General features: G+C 35.1%; 1 protein-coding gene and 1 long non-coding RNA gene across 37 annotated transcripts in view; one reads left to right on the forward strand and one right to left on the reverse strand.

Annotated features, from left to right (window-relative positions):
* Positions 1 to 22,829, reverse strand: part of PTPRD (protein tyrosine phosphatase receptor type D) — a 2,191,141-nt gene that overhangs the window by 1,673,339 nt on the left and 494,973 nt on the right. The gene's annotated exons all lie outside the window — the stretch shown is intronic.
* LOC144322201 (uncharacterized) overlaps positions 1 to 22,829 on the forward strand; it is a 68,377-nt gene that overhangs the window by 23,202 nt on the left and 22,346 nt on the right. Inside the window, exon 3 of one of the 2 annotated variants that reach the window (XR_013387753.1) lies at positions 6,523 to 6,681. This is a non-coding gene — a long non-coding RNA (uncharacterized LOC144322201). The remainder of the gene's footprint in view (positions 1 to 6,522; positions 6,682 to 22,829) is intronic. The other variant, XR_013387754.1, reaches the window with a different exon arrangement.

Consider the following 22,829-nt stretch of genomic DNA (forward strand, 5'->3'; position numbering starts at 1 on the left):
ACTACTGAAAATGTATTTGTAAAAGAAGTGGGCCCCTCAAGTTACAAAATGATTATTAACTATAAACCAAAAAAAAAGGTAAATTATTTAAAATAAGGTTTTTCCTCATTTTTCAGATTTCTAGAATAAGAGTATTTTTAAAGGTTTTATTTTTAAGTAATCTCTACACTCATTGTGGGGCTGGAACTCACAACATTGATATAAAAGTTGCATGCTCTACGGACAGGGAAGTGCCCCAAGAATATTTAAAAAAAAAAGATTTAAAACAAATCTAAGGCCAAGACAAAAATAACTTACTAGAGATTTTGTATTTTGTTACATACTCATTCATTTATTTTCTACAGCATTTACCATCTTACATATATTTTCTCTTAATTATTGGGATTATGGGAGATTTTCATCAGTTTTGTTTGCTGATATTCACAAGTGCATAGACAGTGCTTGGTGCATAGAAGGCACTCGGTAAATATTTGCAGAATCAATAAATTATTGCTTTCATCTCTGCTTCACTTATTTGGGGGGTGGGTTGTGTTTGGCTGTGCTTAGGATAAAGATGTGATATTAGACATAATGATTCCAAGGTCTTTGTAAAAATTAAAGTTTTGATGTCTATACTAAACCTTAACTATATTTATTTAACAAAATGAGAGATGACCAAAGGCTCATTTCTAGGATCATCTATCTATGATATCATCTTTCATAAACTATATTTAGTTAATTTATTTTCTTCGGCATAAGTGCTTTAAAATCCTCACATTCAAGTTTTTCTTTCTGTGGAACAGGAAAATTATTTTCCCTGTCTACTCACTGGTGTCAGATTAACTGATAATCTTTGGGATCCCTGCGTGGCTCAGCGGTTTGGCGCATGACTTTGGTCCAGGGCGCTATCCTGGAGGCCCAGGATGGAGTCCCATGTCGGGCTCCCTGCATGGAGCCTGTTTCTCCCTCTGCCTGTGTCTCTGCCTCTCTCTATGTCTATCATGAATAAATAAATAAATAAATAAAATCTTAAAAAAAAAAGATTAACTGAAAATCTATTAGAGATTCCTGACAAAGGTTTCAATTCTGGCCTCAGTACTTCCATAATAGTTATCTGATCTGTCCCCTCTTCCCATTTCACTGCCAACATCTTCATCATCCTCATTATTTTTTATGTAAACTACTGTTAAGTGGCTATCTAGTTTTTTGAGGGCTTACTGTATGTCACGCATTTCTCGCCCCTCAGTCTCCCCCACCTCCAGTCTCACTGACAATATTTTCTCATACATTTGCTATAAGCTGGTCTTCTTGAACTACAGTACTTATCCTAACCCTCTTCTGCTCACAGACCATTTGGGGAGAAAGGATTAACAGCAGAGTATACCTTTTCTCTATGGGAAGTTGTTCTCAGATTTCAGCTTTGCTTCTTTGAAAATGTGTACAGAAGGAACTGTTATGAGACATCATTATTTATTAACACTGATTGGTGAATTACACTGGAACGGGGAAGACATATAGACCCTGAAGGTCGACATGCCCAAAAAAATAAAAAAAATTAAAAATTAAAAACCATATAAAATACCACCTTTGGGATGCCTTGGTAGCTCAGCGGTTGAGCATCTGCCTTTGGGTTAGGGCATAATCCCGAGATCAGGGATGGAGTCCTGTATCAGGCTCCTCCCAGGGAGCCTGCTTCTCCCTCTGCCTATGTCTCTGCCTTTGTCTGTGTCTCTCAGGACTAAATAAATAAAATCTTTAAAAAATTACAAACCCTGGCATCTTTGATGTTTCTTGTAAAAAGCAAGGCTCTTGAGTAGGTTGTCAGCCATTCTTATAGGCTGTCATGTATGAGACTTGCCTATACTGAGGTGGCTTACACCAACCCATAGGGTCTCAACCTTTAAAACTGAGCTGCCCCTTGTGGGTTGGGAGAGCAGTGCCTGGACCCTTATGAGAACTCTTGAGGAAAATTCACTTGATGAAACTATGCTGACATGTTCTCTTTCCCATTCCGTCCTCAAAGTTAAATAAACCTGTCACAGGTTATACTCAGTGGTGCCCTGTAAGTATGAAACCAAGATTGTTGCTGGATTTTTAGTATCCTAGATAGGCACTGCAATACAATGGTTTCTCTCACCACCTAGCCATATAGCCTGGCACACACTACATCCAACTGGACTTCAGCTTTCTTTTCTTTTCCCCTACAAAACCAATTTTGATGCCTATAGATGAAAGGCAAAATGCATCACAATCTGGGAATCACTATAGACTCCAAGCAAGATGTGAACAGAATCAAAATCTCATTCATTTTGTATCTCTTCCACCTTACACACAGTGCTTGACATATTGCTAGTTTCCAATTTTTATGGGAATGAATTATCCAGAGAAATGTCTGGGAATGGAGCAATTCAAAGGCCCCAAGAGACATTAGAAAATTCCTTAGTAAATGACTCCAGAAAAATAAAGAAAAAAAACCCCAGTAACATGAAGAATAAATCAAAATATAACCAAATATGTTATATGATAATTATATAAATTCATAGGATCTTACAATTAGAACTTTTTCACATAATCTTAACTAGCCTTCTACTTATTATTGGCATCATTAAAAATCACAATCAGATTAATTGGTCATCTAGTCTCTTCTTTACTTTTCAGATAGTGAATTAATCATTATTTAATTACTTCATGAAACAGCCTTTATACAGCTCTAATTTCTATAATTCTTTTCTAGTCACCTTAACAACATTTGTTCCCTAGGAATACATATCCATTATTTCTTATTTTTTTCTTCTTTAAAATAACGGTTTCCTCTTCCAGTCAATAATTCTTGAAATATTTTAGAGATGATTTTAGTATTTAACCCTATTCTCCTTCTAAGCACATTAAATATGAGATATTATTTCTAGACTCCTTGCCATCTGGCTTTTTTTTTCTGGGTTTCCTCTGATTGATCATTATCCTGCTTATGTCTCTTTCCAATCACCAATATGGGTGGGATTCTGTTGTTCTTGAAATTTAAATATATGCAGACAACTTTTAAATCTTTGTCCTTTGTACCTGGTATTACCCGTGCTTTACATCTTAAAATGTTCTCCTAAGAGACTACCTCATTTTACTGTTACCCTTCCCTCCAAGCCAATTCCAAATGCCAACTCTAGAAAGGAGGGAGAAATGGCACTGGAAAGCTTCTGAACTCTAGTTTCCAGCTTAAGGCTGTGTCTGACTATCAGATATAGATTGCTCTGATTTAGGTAGACATGCCATTGTAGCTATTCTGGTGGCTTTACTCTTCCAGATGGCAAATATACTCTTGGCCAACTACACAGGGATTGCACTAAAAGAAATGGTAATGCATGGTAATAGTCCTCTCAAATCCAAATGTTCATTGGCAGGAATGAAATCCTGAGGCTACCCTGGAGCTATTTTTTTTTTTTTTCAGAGCATCCAAGGCAGGAGGCACTCCAGAATTAAGACCCTTTGTTTTTCACATCACTCCTTTCCACCATGCCAAAGCATTGCCACATGTTTCAGTGCATACATCAAGGCTGGAGATTTGCATTTTAATTCTGGCCTTGCTGCTAATTATGTAATCTTGGATTAAATATAGTACCCTACACCAACCTCACTCTTGTTTGCTTCAATTCTCTATGAAACTTCAAGGTCCTGTCCAGCTGTAAATCTTTATGCCTAATCATCCTGGGAACTGGCCCTAATTAAGTTAAAGTTGGTCTCCCTCACTTTTTGGGATGTGTACTCAGCAAATGCAAAGTCATTTTGAAACCAACTGCTAAATGGGTATATTTGCACTGACTCTCAAAGGACAAAGAGTGCACACAGTGCATTTACTAGAAATAACTCTCAGGGAACATATGAATAAATTTTAGAGCATGCAAGGTAATTCTATCCTCAATTTTTTCTTCTGCTTGGTGTGCACAATCCCATTCTGACAGATGACACCACCAAATGTGTGGGCAGAACAAACAAGGAATTGTGTGACAGAAGAGAGCAGTACTTAGAAGACAGAAACCCCAACAGCGAAGGAGGAGAAAATGCCGCTGATGGTCTAAGAAAACCTAAATGCAAAGGAAGCAGCATACATTTAAATGATAAGTTAGGAAATCTTTCTGTAACTGCCTGACAGCATATCCTCTAAAGGAAACTAGTTACAAATCATCATCATTATAGCTGGTAGCAGAGAGTAGCAAAACAGTTCACAGTAAAGAAAAATCTGGCAGAAGCAGGAAAACCAAGAATAGAAATAGAAATAATGACAATTTTACCAGAGGACAAAATGCTGTATCTCCTTTATCAGACTAAACCTTAATGTTAACAGTGTGTATGTGAGTTGATGCAATAGGAAGATATTGGTATTCAAAACACTTGTCAGAGTCACATTTTAATCCAATCATGACACAGGGATAGATACAGAGAAATTAGGAGTGTGTTAGAAGAAACAGGAAGAATTGGGCTTGTAAAAGGTGACAAGCTTAAACTGCTTGAACTCCTAGCCCTTCTCTCATAGGAGCCTCGCATTTATCTGTCTGAAACCACTGAGGACACTCGCTTTACATACAAATAGAAGACCAGCCCTGATAATGGGCTGTGCCCTACTCGATATATAATGATAGATGAAATCTATTACCATACACATAATAGATAGTTTGAAAAAGTGATAACACGACTTCTTTGCTTTATAAGAGTCTTATTCCTTAACTAAGGTGGCAAAGAAAAAAGATAAAATTACCATTTTACGCTCTAGAGAATTATAAAACTATCATCTTGAAAATTAATTTCCTGGTGAGTTAGACATGCTGTTATTAGTGTGAATATTCTAAAAACATTACAAAAATAGTGGAACAAATGGATATACTAATAATTGAAAGAAATGATGACAATATATCAAGACTTTTTAAAACTAAGAACCATTATCTCGTATTTTAAAACATTAGTTATATCTTTCAAGTAAATTTCAATATTTCTTAAATTGGAACATCTAAATAACATGAACTATCCACTAAAATATTTCTGTTTCACCTTTTAAAGATATCTGCTATTCTTATTATCTAGTTACGGTAAGAGTATGAGGATAAATAAGCATGCTTCTCAGTATTCCTTTTAAGGAAATACTAATCCTTAAATGTCTAAAAAAAGTTTTAAATATTACAAGATTCTAATAGAGATCAATAAATAAATTATTCTCTAGGTTGGTATTGATGATTTTCCTTAAGGATTTAAATCAATTATAAAACAAAGGGAAATGGTAGTTGTACTATTTTTGTTAGAAGGGAATATCATTGGCTATGACTTGTGTTTGTAATTGCAAAACACTTTCCTATAGTTTTGCTTTTAAAAAGTTTTGTCTGGAGTTTCCAAATCAGCTAGCCATGAAAGCAGCTGAGTACTTTTTAATTAATCAAACCTCTCATCTGATCATTTAGGGTAAATAGAACCATCATAACCAGTGTTTTATAATAATGTGAAAAATTTAGACTTAGGTTACAAAGAGATTTAGAGAAAGGCTAAGAGTAACATTTAACCTTAACTGGGCCAAATATAAGGATTATACCTCCTTGAAATACCAACAATAAATCCATGTGGCTGATTTGGTTAGGCAGCTGCAAATATGTTGGCTTCCTACAAATGTCTTTATTATTATCCAAATTTCAAAACAGCATTCACCTAAGAAATTTTCACAAACCTATCTTCCTGAATTAATTATTTAATTAAGTTAGAATAATATCTATTTAGGATGCAAACATTGCATTTAATTGATCAATTGGTACAGGTTGGAAATGCTCATCATCTTCACACTTAGATGGATTGGCATGTTTGACCTGTGACTTGAGGACAGCACAAATTAGTCTGGATGCAAATCCTGTAATATGGACAAAGATCTTAGCAGAAGTTACTGCTTTCAAGTTGACAAGGTGCAGGCACCAATTATGTTGCAAAACGTGGGTATGATTTTTGTGGCTACAAGGACTTGGCAGCAAGTAATTCAATCAAGCAGAAACATACTGTCAGGTTTTCTAGCAAGTACAATGGTTTCCAAAAGAGAAGAAGAGAAGGAGAGAGAGAGGGAGAAAGTTACATAGAAATCTTATATGCACTTTGAGTTTCACCATTTGAGAGTACATAGGGACAAAAGTACTCCAAAGAGGATGCCTGAGCCCTGGCAGTGCTAGATGCTTAAAAGTACAGTTCACAAAACTGAGCTAACTGTTGGATATGTTTATTTAACCATGATAGGGTTTGTTAAAATAAAGTCTATACCAGGAAGCAGATCCCACCTTCCTACTCCAAATACACACATCACATTCTTTTGATTGTCAGTGGTAATATTTCAATATTTGGCCACATTAGTGATTATTTAAAATAAAACTAAATGATGACAGTCTTTAGGAAAAAATAACATACAAAGACACTGGATTTAGACCTTAAAAATTATTTTCACCTCCCAAATGTGTCTGTCTTTCTTTCTTTTTCTTTCTTTCTTTCTTTCTTTCTTTCTTTCTTTCTTTCTTTCTTTCTTTCTTTCAGATTTATTTATTTACTTTAGAGAGAGCACAAGGTGGGAGTGGAAAAAGCAGATTGTGCTGATCTGATCTCAGAGCCCAATGTGGGGCTGGACCTCAGGACCAGGTGATCACAACCAGACGGGAAGTCAAGGGTGGAAGCTTAACCAATGGAGCCATACAGGTGCTTCTAGGACTTTTCTTTCTTAATGAAATTTTGAACCTATATTTAAAAATTCCATCTGAAGTATGTTTTTCCCTCTTCTTTCTACCTCTTTAACTATATCATTCTGCACATTATAAATTCTTTGCTATCTTTAAATTCTTCCATGACCTCTTAGTCCTTGGAAATTGTTGTCTTCTGATTACTTACAATAACCTTCTGTCTAACCTGCCCAGATATGTCACCTTTTACTAATAATTCAACTTTTTATGGCAGATTAATTTTGGTTTCCAATTGGATTAGAAGTCCCTTACAGTCTGATGTCTCAATTGTTCAGGTAGTTTCTTAGCTGCCCTCAATGCATGCATGGATTGTCACATACACAGATTTTCAACTTGTGCTATTTGAAAAAGACACCATATGTTTTATAAGGCCTGTGTAAGGAGGAATAGGTGATGTTTCTGAACCACTTGCTTCTCAAAACCCGACCAAACTGCTTAGGAAGCTAATTCTTGTCAGGAAATAAATGTATATACAGGACACTAATAAAAACATAGAGTTTTAATGGGAACTTAAAATATAAATACAAATGAAAATTATTTAACACTGGCAGATGATGCTATTAAGATTTTACAAATGGATCAACACTAGAGTATAGTCACTAGACCTAAGGTATATTCATATGGACAACTGGGCTCAAGTTTATACTTGATCTCTTAATGGCCATGTGACTTTGGGTGAAACAAATTTCCTAAGTCTCTATTCTCCAATCTACAAGACACGGAGAATAAGAGGTGTATTATATATCTCCTAGGGTTTTAAGTACCAAGTGATATAATATATGTAAAAATACTTGTAAATCATAATACACTACTGTTCTCTTAGGTATTATGTTGTGATACTTAAGGAAAAAAATCAGTAATTAAATCAACAATGCCTTTTCTATGTCTAGATACTCTTTCTGAAGTATAGAACGTGTATTTTTCCTCTTTGTTTCTCCAGTGCCTAATGGAATGCCAGATGCTCTACTGGAAACTGTATAATTATACGTTTAATAAAATAACAATCTCAACCAAACTGTATCTCTGTTACACTGTGAGAGGACTTGAAAAAAAAATAGGAAAATCCAATGTAAATAGAACTATGTCAGGGTGAAATTTAAATACACAAATAAACCTATTTTTGTTTATCATATGTTCATCTATCATTAAATGAATGTTATAATTCACTACCTATTATTAGGTAGTTAATAGCCATGGCAATATTTACTGGTATTCTTAAAAATCAATACTAATCTCTTTGTAAGTATCACTAGCTAAATACAGTATTTGATTAGTTAGTTTGGGAGTCAACAAACATTTTCTATAAAGGGCTAGATAATAAATATTCCATGTTTCATAAGCCACACAGTCTCTCACTACTCAATTCTGCCCTGTCGTGTGAAAATAGTCATAGACGCTAACAAACAGGCGTGGCTGTGTTAGAATAAAACTTTATTTTCAAAATTCAGTGGTAAACCAAATTTGCTTCACGGGATCTAGTTTTGCTACCCCTTGTTTAGTTAAACACAACATAGTTAGAACATAATAGATAAAACTCACAGAAATTTTAGCATACATAGAAAATATCAGTAAGAGCTTTGGCTCTCTTAGATAAAAACATAGGATAATAGCATGAAGATGCACAGATTTAAACTGTAGTCACAATTTGGAATAGTCTGGAATAATTAATTTCAGTGCCTTTCAAAGTAAGAGTTGAATTCTCTGGGTGTGAGGTGAGGCAGGATGGTACATGACCATTTTATTAGATTAGTTATAAATTATAAGAATTTCTCTTTCATTAATTTGTGTATGCAATGTAATACTCCAAATATATTTGTATGGTCTTATGTGCATTGTATTTATGTAATTTACAAATTAATATATACTCATTTTGAGACCTAGAGCCAGTATTTTTCATTAGATGTGGCAAAAGATTAAATAAAATTTGAAGTCAACGGAACCTAGATAACCAATTAATTTCAAGTTTCTGACTAATATAAATGAGTAATAGGAAAATTACAAGAAACTTTAACATCATAGTGAACTTGGCCAATATAATTTTGAATGGTGAAATATACTTCATGTAAAAGATAATAGAATTTATTTATAAGTGCTGGGGATATTTTTAAGCTCTCTAAAATAGGAGTAGCTTTCAGGAGCCTAAGCCTGAGACTACAAGATCAAGTTCTGCATTGAAAGCCAGTGTTTCTGTTGGTCATTCAATTTTTTTCTTGCTGAGTAATGAAAGACTTCCTGCAGTGCAATATGTCACAAAAGACCCAAGCAGGAGTGGGGGAAATTTGCTGATCATGGCTAAAGCCCACAAAGCAAGGTACAGGGTGGAAAGCAGGAAAGATTAAGAATGAATAATGGTGCACGCATGCACGCATACCTCCTCTACCATCAACACACACACACACACACACACACATACACACACACACACACACACACACACACACACACACACACGGAGTCCTGCTGTTTACTCAGCAGCAACTCCCCACATGGGAAAGTATTATCATCTTACCCTCTAATTTTTAGGTAAATAAGTTCTGTCTTACTAGTTTCTTTAGAGGTCATCAGTACTGCTTTTGAATGTTCTGCAAGTGTATTTCAGAACCTGATGAACTGCCAACTTTTACTCTATGAAAGGTTCTGCTTCATGAAATCTAATATGAGATATGGCTAAATAGTCTGTAGCTCTCCCTCGTACCATTAACTCATCAGGTTACAACAAACACCATGTTTCTAGGATACAGGATTAAAACCAGCAAAATCCTAGCAGCATATTAAACAACCGGTTGTGGTCCTATTTGATGCCTATGTGATCAACTCAATGTACAGAAATCAGTTGTTAGGGTCTTTGACAAATAATTTAAAAATGTATCTTATTTCAAATGTATTAAGAACTGTTAAAGGGTTGATGATGTCGGCAGTGATTTGGAAACAAAAGCAAAAGAAACAATTAAATTTCCTTACAACTTACAGCCCACTGACAAGTCCTTGAAACAGGCAGAGTGACCTTCGCTGGGAACTCAGCTACTTCAATGCTGACATTTTGCTAAGGACAAAAGGCAATCTTAGCCTAAGCCCTCAGGATCCTGTAAGACTACTTTAAACATGTAGTAATTCCTTTGGGAGTTCCCTTTATCTTTACCCACCTCACCAGGATACAATTTAGGAAACATCCTCCAAGCATGTGGCCCACTGCATTCATCTTAAGGGTCTCCTGACTGAGGCTTTACTCAAAAATAATAACCTTTACCTAACAATAACTAGCCCCCTCAGGGTCCCAGAAACCATGTTTCCAAAACACTTGGAGGTTTGTTCTGTTCCTAACCCCTACCAACTCAAAAGTATATAATCTCTACCCCTCACAATCCCAATGCAACTCTTTCTGGCCCCTGGTCCTGTCCCCGTGCTTTTCACACAAAAGATGTCTCAAGAATTCCTTCTTGGCCATCAGCTCTGGACATGAACAACACTGGAAAACCACATCATTAGCACTTAATATGGGCTGGCAAGTGAATGAATTTCATAGAGATAAATGAGAGGTCTAACACTAAAAGGCCTAATTATATCATTTGTATAAAGAAATGCTGTAGACTTATTTGCAATTTTAGGTCTATGTGATGACTTCGTATAAAAGCAGTTACGACTTGACTCATCTACCATCAGTACTCACCGTCTAGGAATTTGTTTCTCATAGTATCTTAGAAGTTGTCAGCATTAGAGTGATCCAACCATCCTCTCCTTTTCTATCACTCTGATGACCACTGAAAGAAAGTCCATATTTTGGAGCCCAGTCCTTTAAGCAGTTTAAATTATTGTCTGCTTCAGTGATATGGAAGTGAATCCATCTCAGATCAGAAAGACAGGTGCTTGGCTCCACATCTCGGTCCTTTCCAAATTCTTCTGATGCTATGTGACCCTCATTTTAAGCAAATAAAGAGCTTCTTGCTGGTTGTGAGATTGAGGTTAAATTTATTGAGCATGTATGTCCCATGTCTACCTATTGAAAGAGTGCAGGATGACATGACTCAAAATATGCCACTTTGGCATAAAGATTATTTTAAGTTAAAAGTAATAAAAACCCAGCAGATGCATGAAAAACTCTGCCTCCCCCATAACTGCCTAAATTTACATTGGAAAGCAGAGCCTGCAACAGGAAGAGAGCTATTAACAGAGACTTCCTTTTACTAAAGGAAATGATCTGCATAAGAGAGCAAACTTCCTTTTCCCCCCAATATACCTGTTCACTTTCTTGCTCAAGAGTTTTCTGAGAACCCTTTGTACCCTCAGATCCCTCCCTACCTCTCCTTAATTTAGCTAAACTTGACGTTGCCTGCTAGTCTTTGGAAGTTCATGACTATGTGGATTCCCACTAAGTATATGTATTCAATTAGATTTTCTCCTGTTAATCTATCTTATGTCAATTTGATTCTAAGTCCCTCTAGAAGGACCATAGGAGAGGGAGCTTTTCTCCTGACACCATAGGCACTCTGTAGAAAGAATCAACTTCAGTCCTTCAAACAACTCTCTACTCTATTTTTTAAAAAGGTTATTATTATTTATTATTTATATATTATTATTTGAGAGAGTGAGCAAGCGAGAGAGCAGGAACAGAGGGAAGAGCAAAGGGAGAGGGAGAAACAGATGCCCCACAGAGCAGGGTGCCTGACATGGGGCTCCATACCAGGACCCGGGAATCATGACTTGAGCCAAAGGCACCGCTAGCTTGTTCTTTATTGTATCTTGTTTAGGATAAATAAAACAAAATATAAAAATACAATACAACTGTTCCTTTGAAAATGTGGTTTCATTCTAGGAGGTTGTCTGACTTTAAATCTAGAATCACTATTCACAATTTAAGTTGTCTTTCTAAGTTCATAGCAGCTCTCTAAACTGTGATTTTTGACCTCTAAAATGACTCAAACTTAACTGAGGTTTCAGCAGTATCCTTTGCTGACCAGTGAACTAATCTGCTGTGAACCTGTTTAAAATTGCTAGGAGAAATGTTTTTAATTATAAAGCAAACCAACCAGCAAAATATAAACAAAGCTTTTTTTAAAAAAAAGTGTAAAAAGTTATTTAAGAAACTAAAAAATAATATATGATATATATTATATGGGAAAGAAAGGCCGAGAAATTATTAAATTTCCTTACTATCTACATCCCATTGACAGGTCCTTGAGGCAGGCAGAGTGACATTCTTCAAGGGACTCAACTGCTTTGATGTTGGTATTTTGCTAAGGGCAAAAGGCAATCTTAGTCCAACCCCCAGGATCCTATAAGTCTACTTTAACATATAAAAATTCCTTTGGAAACTTCATTTATCCCTACCCCTTTAGATGGATGATGGCAATCATCCCCCAAGCATATGATCCACTGATATACACCGAAGGGTCTCATGACTCGGGTTGTATTACAGTAATAAATGATCTTTTCCAAATAATAGCTAGCCCCCCAAGATCCTGGAAACCTTGCTTCCAAAATTCCTTTGAGGCTTATGTTATCCCTAACCACCTCTGAACCTGAAAGTATATAATGGGCCACTCCTCATGACCTGGGTGCAGCTCTTTCTGCCCACAGATCCTGTCCCTGTGCTTTAATAAAATTGCCTTTTTGCACCAAAGAAATCTCAAGAATTCTTTCTTGGCCATTGGCCTTAAATTCTAACATCTTTTCTTACATCAATATACATAATAAAGAGTTAGCAAAAAGTCATACTTTTTTTTAAAACTAAACTTTGTATACACAGAAGTATATGTATTACAGTCATTTTATGTTTAAAGTTTTCTCCAAAATTGAAATGTTCATCTTCTCTGTGTCTCAAAGATAGCATTAGGATTAAATTTTAGTCTCTAAAATTCTGAATTTACATTAAAGTAATACCTGCAAGTATTATTACTAGATGCTTCAATTATGCTAAAAAGTTTTTTTTAGCATCTATTAAAGATGTGGGCAAACTTTGTTCTTCATGTTGATACTTTAGGGTTTAATTTATTCATTATATCACTATAAATATAGCCTCCCATCAAACCCAGGCAGAGAGTAGTTAGGGAAGGAAGGGACGAAAAGAAATCTAGTAACACTAAGAGACTAATATTATAATAACTGATCATCTGGAGTGCCAAGAGAACTTTCCAAAATATCTCTTCACAGAACACCCAGAGGAAATTAAGTTCTCATCTTGCTTTGTAGGTAGAAGTGAGTGATTCAATGTTTTATAACTGAATGTACTCATAGAAAATGACTGCTTAGCATAGCAACAATTATTATGAGATAAGCACTTGGAACCAGTGGAAAAACAAACAAGCATTTACTATGAAGGAAAATAGTAAGTATCATGGTAGATTTCCCTAAAATGTATAACTTCATGGAAAAGTTTATAAATTTGGGATTTCAGTATTATAAATTCTCAAGTAAATATAAAGTTTTCAGGCTATAAATGGAGTCTATCTCCTTTGAAAAGTATAAGTAGTTCCAAGGTAGATCAAATGTACTTCAATATACCATAGCACGTTTGCAACTCTAAACCCAATCCTTTAGGATGACTTTTTTTAAGGCAATATATGCCTTAATATGAATTCCAAAATATGGAATTCCAAAATATGATTTGTATATTAATCCATTTATTACTTTACTTATTTGGATTAGCTATGATTATATTTACAATACACATTGATAAATACCAAATATTTTATACATAGAAGAGAGATTTTATTTTTTCTCTTGAAATACTATGGCACACAAGTCTATAAAAAACTACTTGACATAGCTAATCATTGGCATAAACTTGAATCCTTTTACTTATACCATAATGTATAATAATGGTGAATAGGGATAGCAACAGAAAGGGTTAGGAAAATGGACTGATAAAAGATGATGAAGTTGATAAACTTTTTTTTTAATTGCTGAGATTTTATGATTTAGGTGAATAAATATACATACATCGAGCTAAAAAAAAAAGCAATATTGAAGAGTACAAGATAGGATATGGCATAGCATTCAATCCAATTGAGCCATTATTAGAGGAGTTGGCATTGGAAAGTTGGTAACTCAATCATTTCAATTATTTGGAATTCAGATTTTACCAGAGCTAAATTCTAACTTCCCCAGATATAGTAAATGAGTGACCTTGGATAAAGGAGATTGGTTCGGTGTACTTCCTTTTTCTGATTAGTCATATGGAAATTATAACTTGCACGCTTCTTGAGATGCATTCAGTAAAACTTGAATTCTCTTGCCTTGACTCTCTGCAATGTCTTCAGTGATGACTGCGTCCATACTTCCAATTCACATCCAATTACTTTATACTGTAACGGTCCACCTCCTCAACCGACTATGAGGAGCACAAGGCCGCAGTTTGATATATTCACTGCTATGTAAGTTATTAATATATCTAGGCAGTATATATATATTTACTGAGTACTCTTTGTGTGCCAGACATCAGTAATAAGTAGAATATCCAACAGCAGAACCGAGTTTTCTGATTTCTGGTCAGGGTTGATTTTGCCTCCTCACAGTGGCCTTTGAGAGATACAAAGGTTATTCTTTATTAAAATAACTTTAATTGGGGCCAAACCATTATAAGAAAAGAAAATTCATGAAAGCGTTTTAATCTGTGTCTCTTAGACATCTTATTATACTTGGACATTTGATAAAGGAGGCTAAATTCTTTCATATCTTTCAAACTTTGAAGGAAAATTAAAGGACCTCTTTTTCAGTCTACATATAAAGTGTGAAATAGGCTGGGGGAAACATCATTCAGTAAAGGCTAATATTTCAAGAGCAGAACCATCATAGTTTTCACTGTGTGAGCTATTAACCTTCTCCTTCAGAAATAAAATGCAATCTAAAAGATGTTGAAAAAAGATTTTTTTTTAAAGATTTCAAATTAAAAGTGATTGATGAAATATTCTGTTATTTAGATCTCTCTCTCTCTCTCTCTTTCCCTCTCTCTCTTTAAACATGACAAGGTATGCCAGCACATGCAGAGAGTGAAGGAATATAGCTACAAGTTAAAGAAATTATTCAGTTGTCTTAGTTGGGAATTCAAGGACAGTTCAAAACCATGCCTCTGACTAAAACTGAGTCAATGTACCTAATGGTGTAAAGATGCCAAGATCAGTATCTGTTACTTCACTCTTTAAAATCTGTTTTAATTTTACAGATATGGAGAAATTTAGGGTTTTTCTATAAAACTATGTTGAAATCTAAACTCAGTTGACATATAATTTAGACCTTATTCATTCTAGCAGAAGTTTTAGAACATTAGGAATTAACTAGAAGAGCATGTTCACTAAGTACCATAGTCTTTCAGGGCAAAATCTGCAAAGTAAATCTCTCAAATCTCTGGGGAAATGGAGCCATGAAAGAGGATATAAGAAACTTTATTTTGATTGTTTTTAGTCAGCTCTTTGCGTTTGCTATTAAAGAAAAACAACAACAACAACACAATACAGTTTCAGCATATGGAGAGTACCAAACTATTCACAGGTATCTCAAAGATTAAAGTATTCATGTGAATCAAAACCCATCCACCAAGAGCTAGACTATATCAAGTAAATGACAAAAAATTTAGAAAGCCAATTTAGTAAGTATTACATTTAATTGATTCTAAGATGCAAAGTTTTTTTTCACATATTAACAACTCTGAAATAAAGCATCATTTTTACAATCAATGGTACCTTTTTTTAAAGATTGATGATTGATTGATTTGAGAGAGAAAGAGGGACAACATGAATGGGGGGAGGGGTAGACGCAGAGAGAGAGAATCCACAGGCAGACTCCCCACTGAGTGTGGAGCCCAAATCCAGGGCTCAATCTCAGGACCCTGAAATCATGACTGAGATGAAACCAAAGTCACATGTTTAATCAACTTAGCCACCCAGGTGCCCCTCAGTGGTATCTTTTGACAGTATTTTTCTTTCTTAGTGGGATATCAAATATTGCTGCATCATACCATCACCATGTTTTTTCCTACACAATAATTTGTGTCTTATACAAATCTACACAAACGTAAAATAAATGAATATATTTCCTGTAAAACTAGCTATTCAGAGAAAAATGTTACCCATTTTCAATTTTAACATTAGTTAATGTTGTGGTACACTGCTTCTATAATCGTGTTTGGTTTATATAGAACAACAGACAGTAGATTTGATTTCCTAATGAGAAAAAACTCAATGAACAACAATAAAATTGCATAGACCATAAAAAGGTAAGCAAGAACTGACCTGGAATTCAGGATTTATAGGAGGTATTTAGGTACTTTTTTTTATTATGGCATACTTAAGAAATAATCTTTTAACTTCTCTCTTCCATAAAATAAAGTAATTATATTTGTCTCTCTGGCGAGACTAGGATGTCTCAATAGTAAAAGGAAAATTATTTGGATGAGTTTCGATGAGAAGAGTTAATTATTATAGGTACTATATCTAAAATGTATCTCTTATTGACCAATTCAGTATTGAAACATTCAGTACCAGAAATTGATTTTGAAATTGTTGGCAAACAGCATTATAAGTGAAGGTGAAAAGTAGAACTTGCAAATTCAATGGTGAACATTTCTTCCTAAAATAGAAACTTAAAATACTTGTTTATTTTGATTGATATCATAGTCTTATAGCCCAAATGTTTTCCAGTTCATTTAAAATAATTATAGTTTGGGATTGTCTAATATATGTCAATTAGAAGATAGATGCTTACCAAAATAATTATTTTTAGAGTAATTGATTTGTAGACGTCCTAGGAATAATCAGAAAGCAACGCCATTTATTATTAAGACTGCCACAGATTATGATCATATATCTATATTATCTATAAGAGAGAATACTTATCTCTCATTTTCCTGGAGAAGCAGGGAAAGGCATCCAACTTACTCAAAAGTAGTGTCATCATTAAGGAACAAGTTCAAAAGAAGTTGGTTAGCAGAGTCTATCCTTTTTATCATCACTGGAAATTATTAACTGATCCTTTAAAAGATCAATCCTAATGACCTGGCTTCAGAATAATATAATATAATGTTTGTATGGGCCTACATCTCCCAGGGTCTATAATGAGATGGTAAATTTTGGCCTTCACTTGATTCCTGACCACAGGGTCTAAGACCAAGGAAATACTATTAAAAGCACACCTAATCCATATTCTGCCACAGTTCCCTACAAAATAATAAAGATGACATAGAGCTTAAGGGAATAGCCATGTCTGCCACCCAACTATGCCTCATGTCAAACATTGACATAAAAAGCACTGACTTGCTGTATGTCAAGCAAAAAATCAGCTTATATATTGAATAAAATGTCCATTTGGATATAAAATTGCTTTTCTGTTTTCATTATTATTGGGTGAATTTTAGAAGTTGCACATGCAAGCTTTTGAATTTGGAAATAAGTGAGGACCTATACTTGACAGGGAATTGTAGACTGATCCATTAATTACAAAACCTACCCCAAACACTTCTCAGAAAGCATCATTGAAGTAATTTTCTGCTAAGCAAATATTACAAATAGAATAAGTCACACAATATTCTTTGTCAAATATATTTATAATTAGAGATTTAGAAAGCATTGCTAGGGACATGGGGTGGCTCAGCAGTTGAGCATCTGCCCTTGGCTCAGGGTGTGGGCCCAGAGTTCCAGGATCAAGTTCCACATCGGGCTTCCTGCGGGGAGCCTGCTTCTTCTTCTGCCTATGTCTCTGCCTCTCTCTCTCTCTTCCTGTGTCTTGCATGAATAAATAAATAAAATCTTAAAAAAAAAAAACCTTAAAAAAAGAAAGCATTGCTATTTGTGAAAAAGAGTCCTATAAAAAGTACAAATTTTAAAGATTATTTAAAATGTATTTCTTTAAATCTTCCAGACTTGTAGGATTGACTAACTTGTTTTATTTTATTTTTTTAAGATTTATGTATTACTAAAAAAAAAAAAAAAAGATTTATTTATTACTTTAGAGAGGGGGAAGGGAGGGAGAGAAAGAGAATCTCAAACAGACTCCCTGCTGAGCAGAGCTCAACATTGGGTTCAATCCCATGACCACAAGATCATGATCTGAGCTGAAAATCAAGAGAAAGACATTTAACCGATTAAGCCACTTACGCAGCCCTAGGAATGTCTGACTTGGTTTTAATATTTTATTCCTTCCGTCTTTGTATTTCTTATTTTTTCAGTTTTCCTTCTTTTCTTGTAAATATTCTTAGTAAATTTCAACCTCTATGGGACCTATTAAGATGATTTGAATATAAAATCACTCACAAAGCAGAGTCATTGGATGTTGAGTCAGAACAACAAAAGGTCCTTAACATAAATTGACAGATTTTCCCAATTCTTAGTATTGCTTTGAGACAAGGCATTGAAAACCAATCTCATGCCTTTTCTTTCTTAAGCAATCATTTATGTCTTAGACTAATTCATGTATGAAACCATAGCAAAAATAAAACCATAAAAAATGATATTTTATTTTTTTCTGAAATAGGACAAGATAATTGTCCAGAGAAACATATTATCTTATTTTCCATTTATGACATTAGTCACTGCTGTCACATGGAAACATACCATATCTATAATCATGTTTGGTTTATGTAAAACATGAGGCTGCAGAGCTTGACTTCTCAACAGGAAGTGCAGTAAGAAATTAAAATAATGGCTCTCATGGCAAAAGACTGCTGTGATGACAGTAAGCTAATTTTCCAGGCCTGAGAATTTCAAAAAATGTTTTGACAACCAACAGTGAAAAGCTTTCATCCTTATTTCACTCTTGCACTAAGTGCCAGGTTTTTATGCATTTGTAATCATGGACTTCTTCAAATGCAAGAATATTAGCATTTCTGATTTGTTTTCCATTATCACATAGAGGCTCCTTACACTTTAGAGTGTCCTATAGACTGTTTTAAGATTCATTATAATAGCAATAAACCTCAGAGCAGAGTATTGTAAGCCTTAAGGTGTCAGCATAGAAATTTGAGGAAAACAGAAAACTATGCAAAACCTACAAAGAGGAAAGAGATGTAGGTGAGGTATTCTGTCATTTTGCTGGTTCTAAACAAAACCATGTATGAAGTCTCGTACTGGCACTCCAAATAGTAGAGGAATGCTTTCACTTTAATGGATTTAACTTGATATATTCTCTTTTTTGATATATTCTCTTTTTTGCAATGCTCAATCTGCAAGGCACAGTAAAATAAGGTAAAAATGTGCAATACGTCACAGATGGAGCATAATAGAGTATTTCAGTATTTTATCCTACAGTCTGAAACTGTCTTTTAGGAATCATTAATTGTCCCGTATTTTACTTCAGAACCCATGAATGTGTATAACCCACATCATACCTGGATGTCACCTCTGGTGATACTTGCAATACAACAGTAGAAAAAATTACATCAGCCATGCCGATATGAATGCAGTCTTACTCTTTTCATTACTCATGACCCCCCACTGCAATTCGAGATAGAAAACTAACCAGTGTTTTTTTTTTTTTCTACTGTGAGAGTACATGAACATGACATCTGGATAAGAATGAAAATTGAGTTTATATGCATAGACTTTATTAATCTAATGCATAAAACATTAAAGTGTTAATCTGGACTATTTTAAAATCAAATTTACAGTAATTATGTGTTGGGTGGTAATTAACTATTAGTCAGCAGTTCCTGTGAGTTACTATAGAGGCGTTATTTTTATACAACCAAAATGTGTTCTCTCATATTAATTAATAAATGTACGTGGGTATGATAGTAGGTAAGAATTTTATTTTTAACGATTTATTTACTTTAAAGAGGAACCCAGAGAGAGAAACAGCATGGGGAGGGGAGGGCAGAGTGAAAGAGAGAGAGAATCTCAAGCAGACTCCCTGCTGAGTGCAGAGCCCAACTCAGGGCTCAATCCAGCTACCCTGAGAACATGCTGAAACCAAGAGTCAGATGCTTAATCAACTGAGCCAGCCAGGTGCCCTGATAAGAGATCGAGCTTTTTTAAATTTTATTTTAAGATTTCATTTATTTATTCATGAGAAACAGAGAGACAGAGAGACAGAGAGAGAGAGGCACAGACACAGACAGAGGGAGAAACCTGCTCCATGCAGGGAGCCTGATGTGGAACTTGATCCCAGGTCTCCAGGATCACGCCCTAGGCTGCAGGTGGCGCTTAAACCGCTGAGCCACCCAGGCTTCCCAAGAGATCGAGTTTTTAATACCATTGTCCTTATCTTCACAAACCTCTGACATTTGAACATATTAAAACACAAAAGTCATGCATCCTTCTTCTTACCCGGTAGTCAGTGATTTTCCTCCCAATAAGCCCGGTCTCTCAAGTTTGGGCTGCCATGCTTGAAGTCATTTTATCTATCCTGTCTTGTCTGCCTTCTGCACCTCCTCTCCCTTACATTTACCCCAAGGGGACCTTGAACTGCAATGGATGTTCAGTAAGCTTATAGCAATAGAATCGCAGATTGACCATTCTGATCACCTTGAGCAATGGAGTAATTATCACATAGGAAATAATGTCATCTCTCCTAGGCTACATTACTAGAACTGCATACTGGTCAAACATATAGGACAATAGGAAAAGTTATTAAAAAGTAGATTGATATATCAATCTAACAATTGGTTGTCATTTATCTGACAATTCACTTTCAGCTCTATTACTGAATGCAAAAAGCAAAGCATTCCCCATACATCACTCCTTTTCTCTAACTGACTGAAAACAGCTGTTGATGAATGGTACATCTTGTTCTATCTGGGCATGTGCTGTCACATCTCAGTAGCAACAGGTGGCAGTGTCTTCCTGTGTCACCCCCTTCTCAGCCTTGCAGGCGGAAGGAAAGGGTAGAACACAGTTTTGTTCAAGGAGAAAGACTGGTCACTTTAAGAAGCTTTCCTTCTTCAGCCAGTTTATATGTTGTAAATTTAAACCCTCAGAATGTCCAAGAACTGAGCTAATATCCCAACTTTATGGATGGAAAAACTGCACATTTAAAAAGTAAACAACTTATGCAAAGGCACGCAGGCAGTAAGCTGCAGCACTGGGATTTAAAATCTGAACTATGATTATATAGTTAAAGATCAGTGATTTTCCACTTCACTACTTCAGTACCCACTACAGTATCTTACTCATTTTTTTTTTCAGATTAAAAATGGAGTAAGCAAGTCAAATTCCATAGACAGCAAATACATGGAGCTAGAATAATGGGTGTACTCTGCTTTGATGTGATCATCTACTGGGATGTTTAAAACTGTGTTCAGATACTTAAACATGTAGTAGCAGTGACATAATTTCCTTAATAAATCCCTTTACTCTTGATTTCCTTAAATAGTTCATTGAGGCTAGTAGCTTTCATTATGATTTTAATATCAGGATTATATTTTGAAAGGCAGTATATGTATACTTGTTAAGAACATGAGATTCAAAATCAGACTTATTTCCTGGGTCCAAATTTCAGAGCAGCTATAAGTTCACAGTAATGTAAACTTCATTAAATTTCTCTGTGTCCCACTTTTCTCATCTGTAAAGTAGGAATAAAAATAATATCCTCCAGTATAATTGACAGAAATTAAATAACTTAATATATGTTAATCCCCCAATTTATAGTAAATACATTTTTTTTTTCTTTTGGGGAGAGAGAAAGAGAGTGTGTGTGGGTGGGAGAGAGAGGGGCAGAGGTTGGGAGAGAATATTAAGCAGGCTCCAGGCCCAGCATGGAGCTTGATGCAGAGCTCTATATCACAATTCTGAGATCATGACCTGAGCCAAAATCAAGAGTCAGATACTTAACTGACTGAGCCACCCAGGTGCCCCAGTAAATACTATTTCAATGTTTGCTATTATTATTTTTAAATTTTGTAATATTTGTGATTAGAAGGTGAAACTATTTGAGGTTTCTGGCCATGCTCTCTAGAAATAAATAATACTTTGGAGGATTTCTTTCATATCATTTGTAATGCCCACTTGACAAGTCTGCCCTAAGCAAATGAGGTAGTAACCACAAAGGCCAAATTATACCGACCTCACAGTCCTTAGAAATCTGTGGTTATCTTAGTATGCTGAGCCTTCTCTTTTTAGTACTAAAAGATAGTAGAGCTGGGAGAATTTGTCATGTAATGTCTAAAGATGCCAAGCTTACCAACTTCTGATTGTTAAAAGAAGGGTGAGTAGAATTATGATTAAAAAGAGAGGTTTGAAAGGTTCTTCACTAAAAGTAATCTACAAGACTAAACAAGCGATTGTGGGTAAATTAGTATAGTATATACTGTGCACTCCATAATCTACCGATGCACACGAGCATATTGAAGAGTCTGAGACTTCATCCAGGATATAAACATGTATAACTTTTTTTAAAGCCAGCTTTTTCAAATGTATGTGTGTTGTGTGTGGGTTTATGTGTATGCAAAACTTAACCAGTAATATTTATTAACTACTCTTCAGAAGGACACATTTTGGGAACTGTTCCCCAGTTTAGATTTAATTCTACCATTGGACAGATGGGTTTTCCTGACGAGTGAAGTAGAAAATGATAAACAACAACAAACTGAGACTTTGCTTAGTGCACAACATTTCACTAAGCACCTTTCATGTAATCATCTCACTAAATATTCATCACAATCCAAAGTTTAGGTACCATCATTATTCTCAATTCCTAGATGAGCAATTTGAGAAGAGAATATTAATAATCATCTTAAGGTCAGATGGCTAGTAAGAAGTAGGGTTTGAATCTAATGCAGTCTGGCTGTAAAGGATACACTATTAGACTCTTGTTTTTTCCCTAGGCAGGGAAGACAAGTGGTGTGATGGCCTGGACATTCAGGAATACATTCAAGAGAAGGATGATCTCAGAACTGGCTTCCTGCAAGAAGTCAGGAAGCATTAGACATGGAATCATAATGAGAACGTCATAGATTTTTGGAATTCTGAGATTCCTTTTGCTATTATTTGTAGTTTTAATACTACTGAGTAACAAATAAAAAAATTGAAAAAAAAATGTACAGGTTTAAGTAGTAGGACATAGAGAAGGAAAAAAAATGAATAAATATATAGTGAGTGCCTAAGTGCATTCTTAGGTGCTATACATCTGCTCATCACGGGCATGAATTATTTCTTGTTTTATCTCATAATCCTATAAAATAGGGAT

Source organism: Canis aureus, chromosome 10 (assembly GCF_053574225.1).
Source record: "Canis aureus isolate CA01 chromosome 10, VMU_Caureus_v.1.0, whole genome shotgun sequence".
Lineage (NCBI taxonomy): Eukaryota > Metazoa > Chordata > Mammalia > Carnivora > Canidae > Canis > Canis aureus.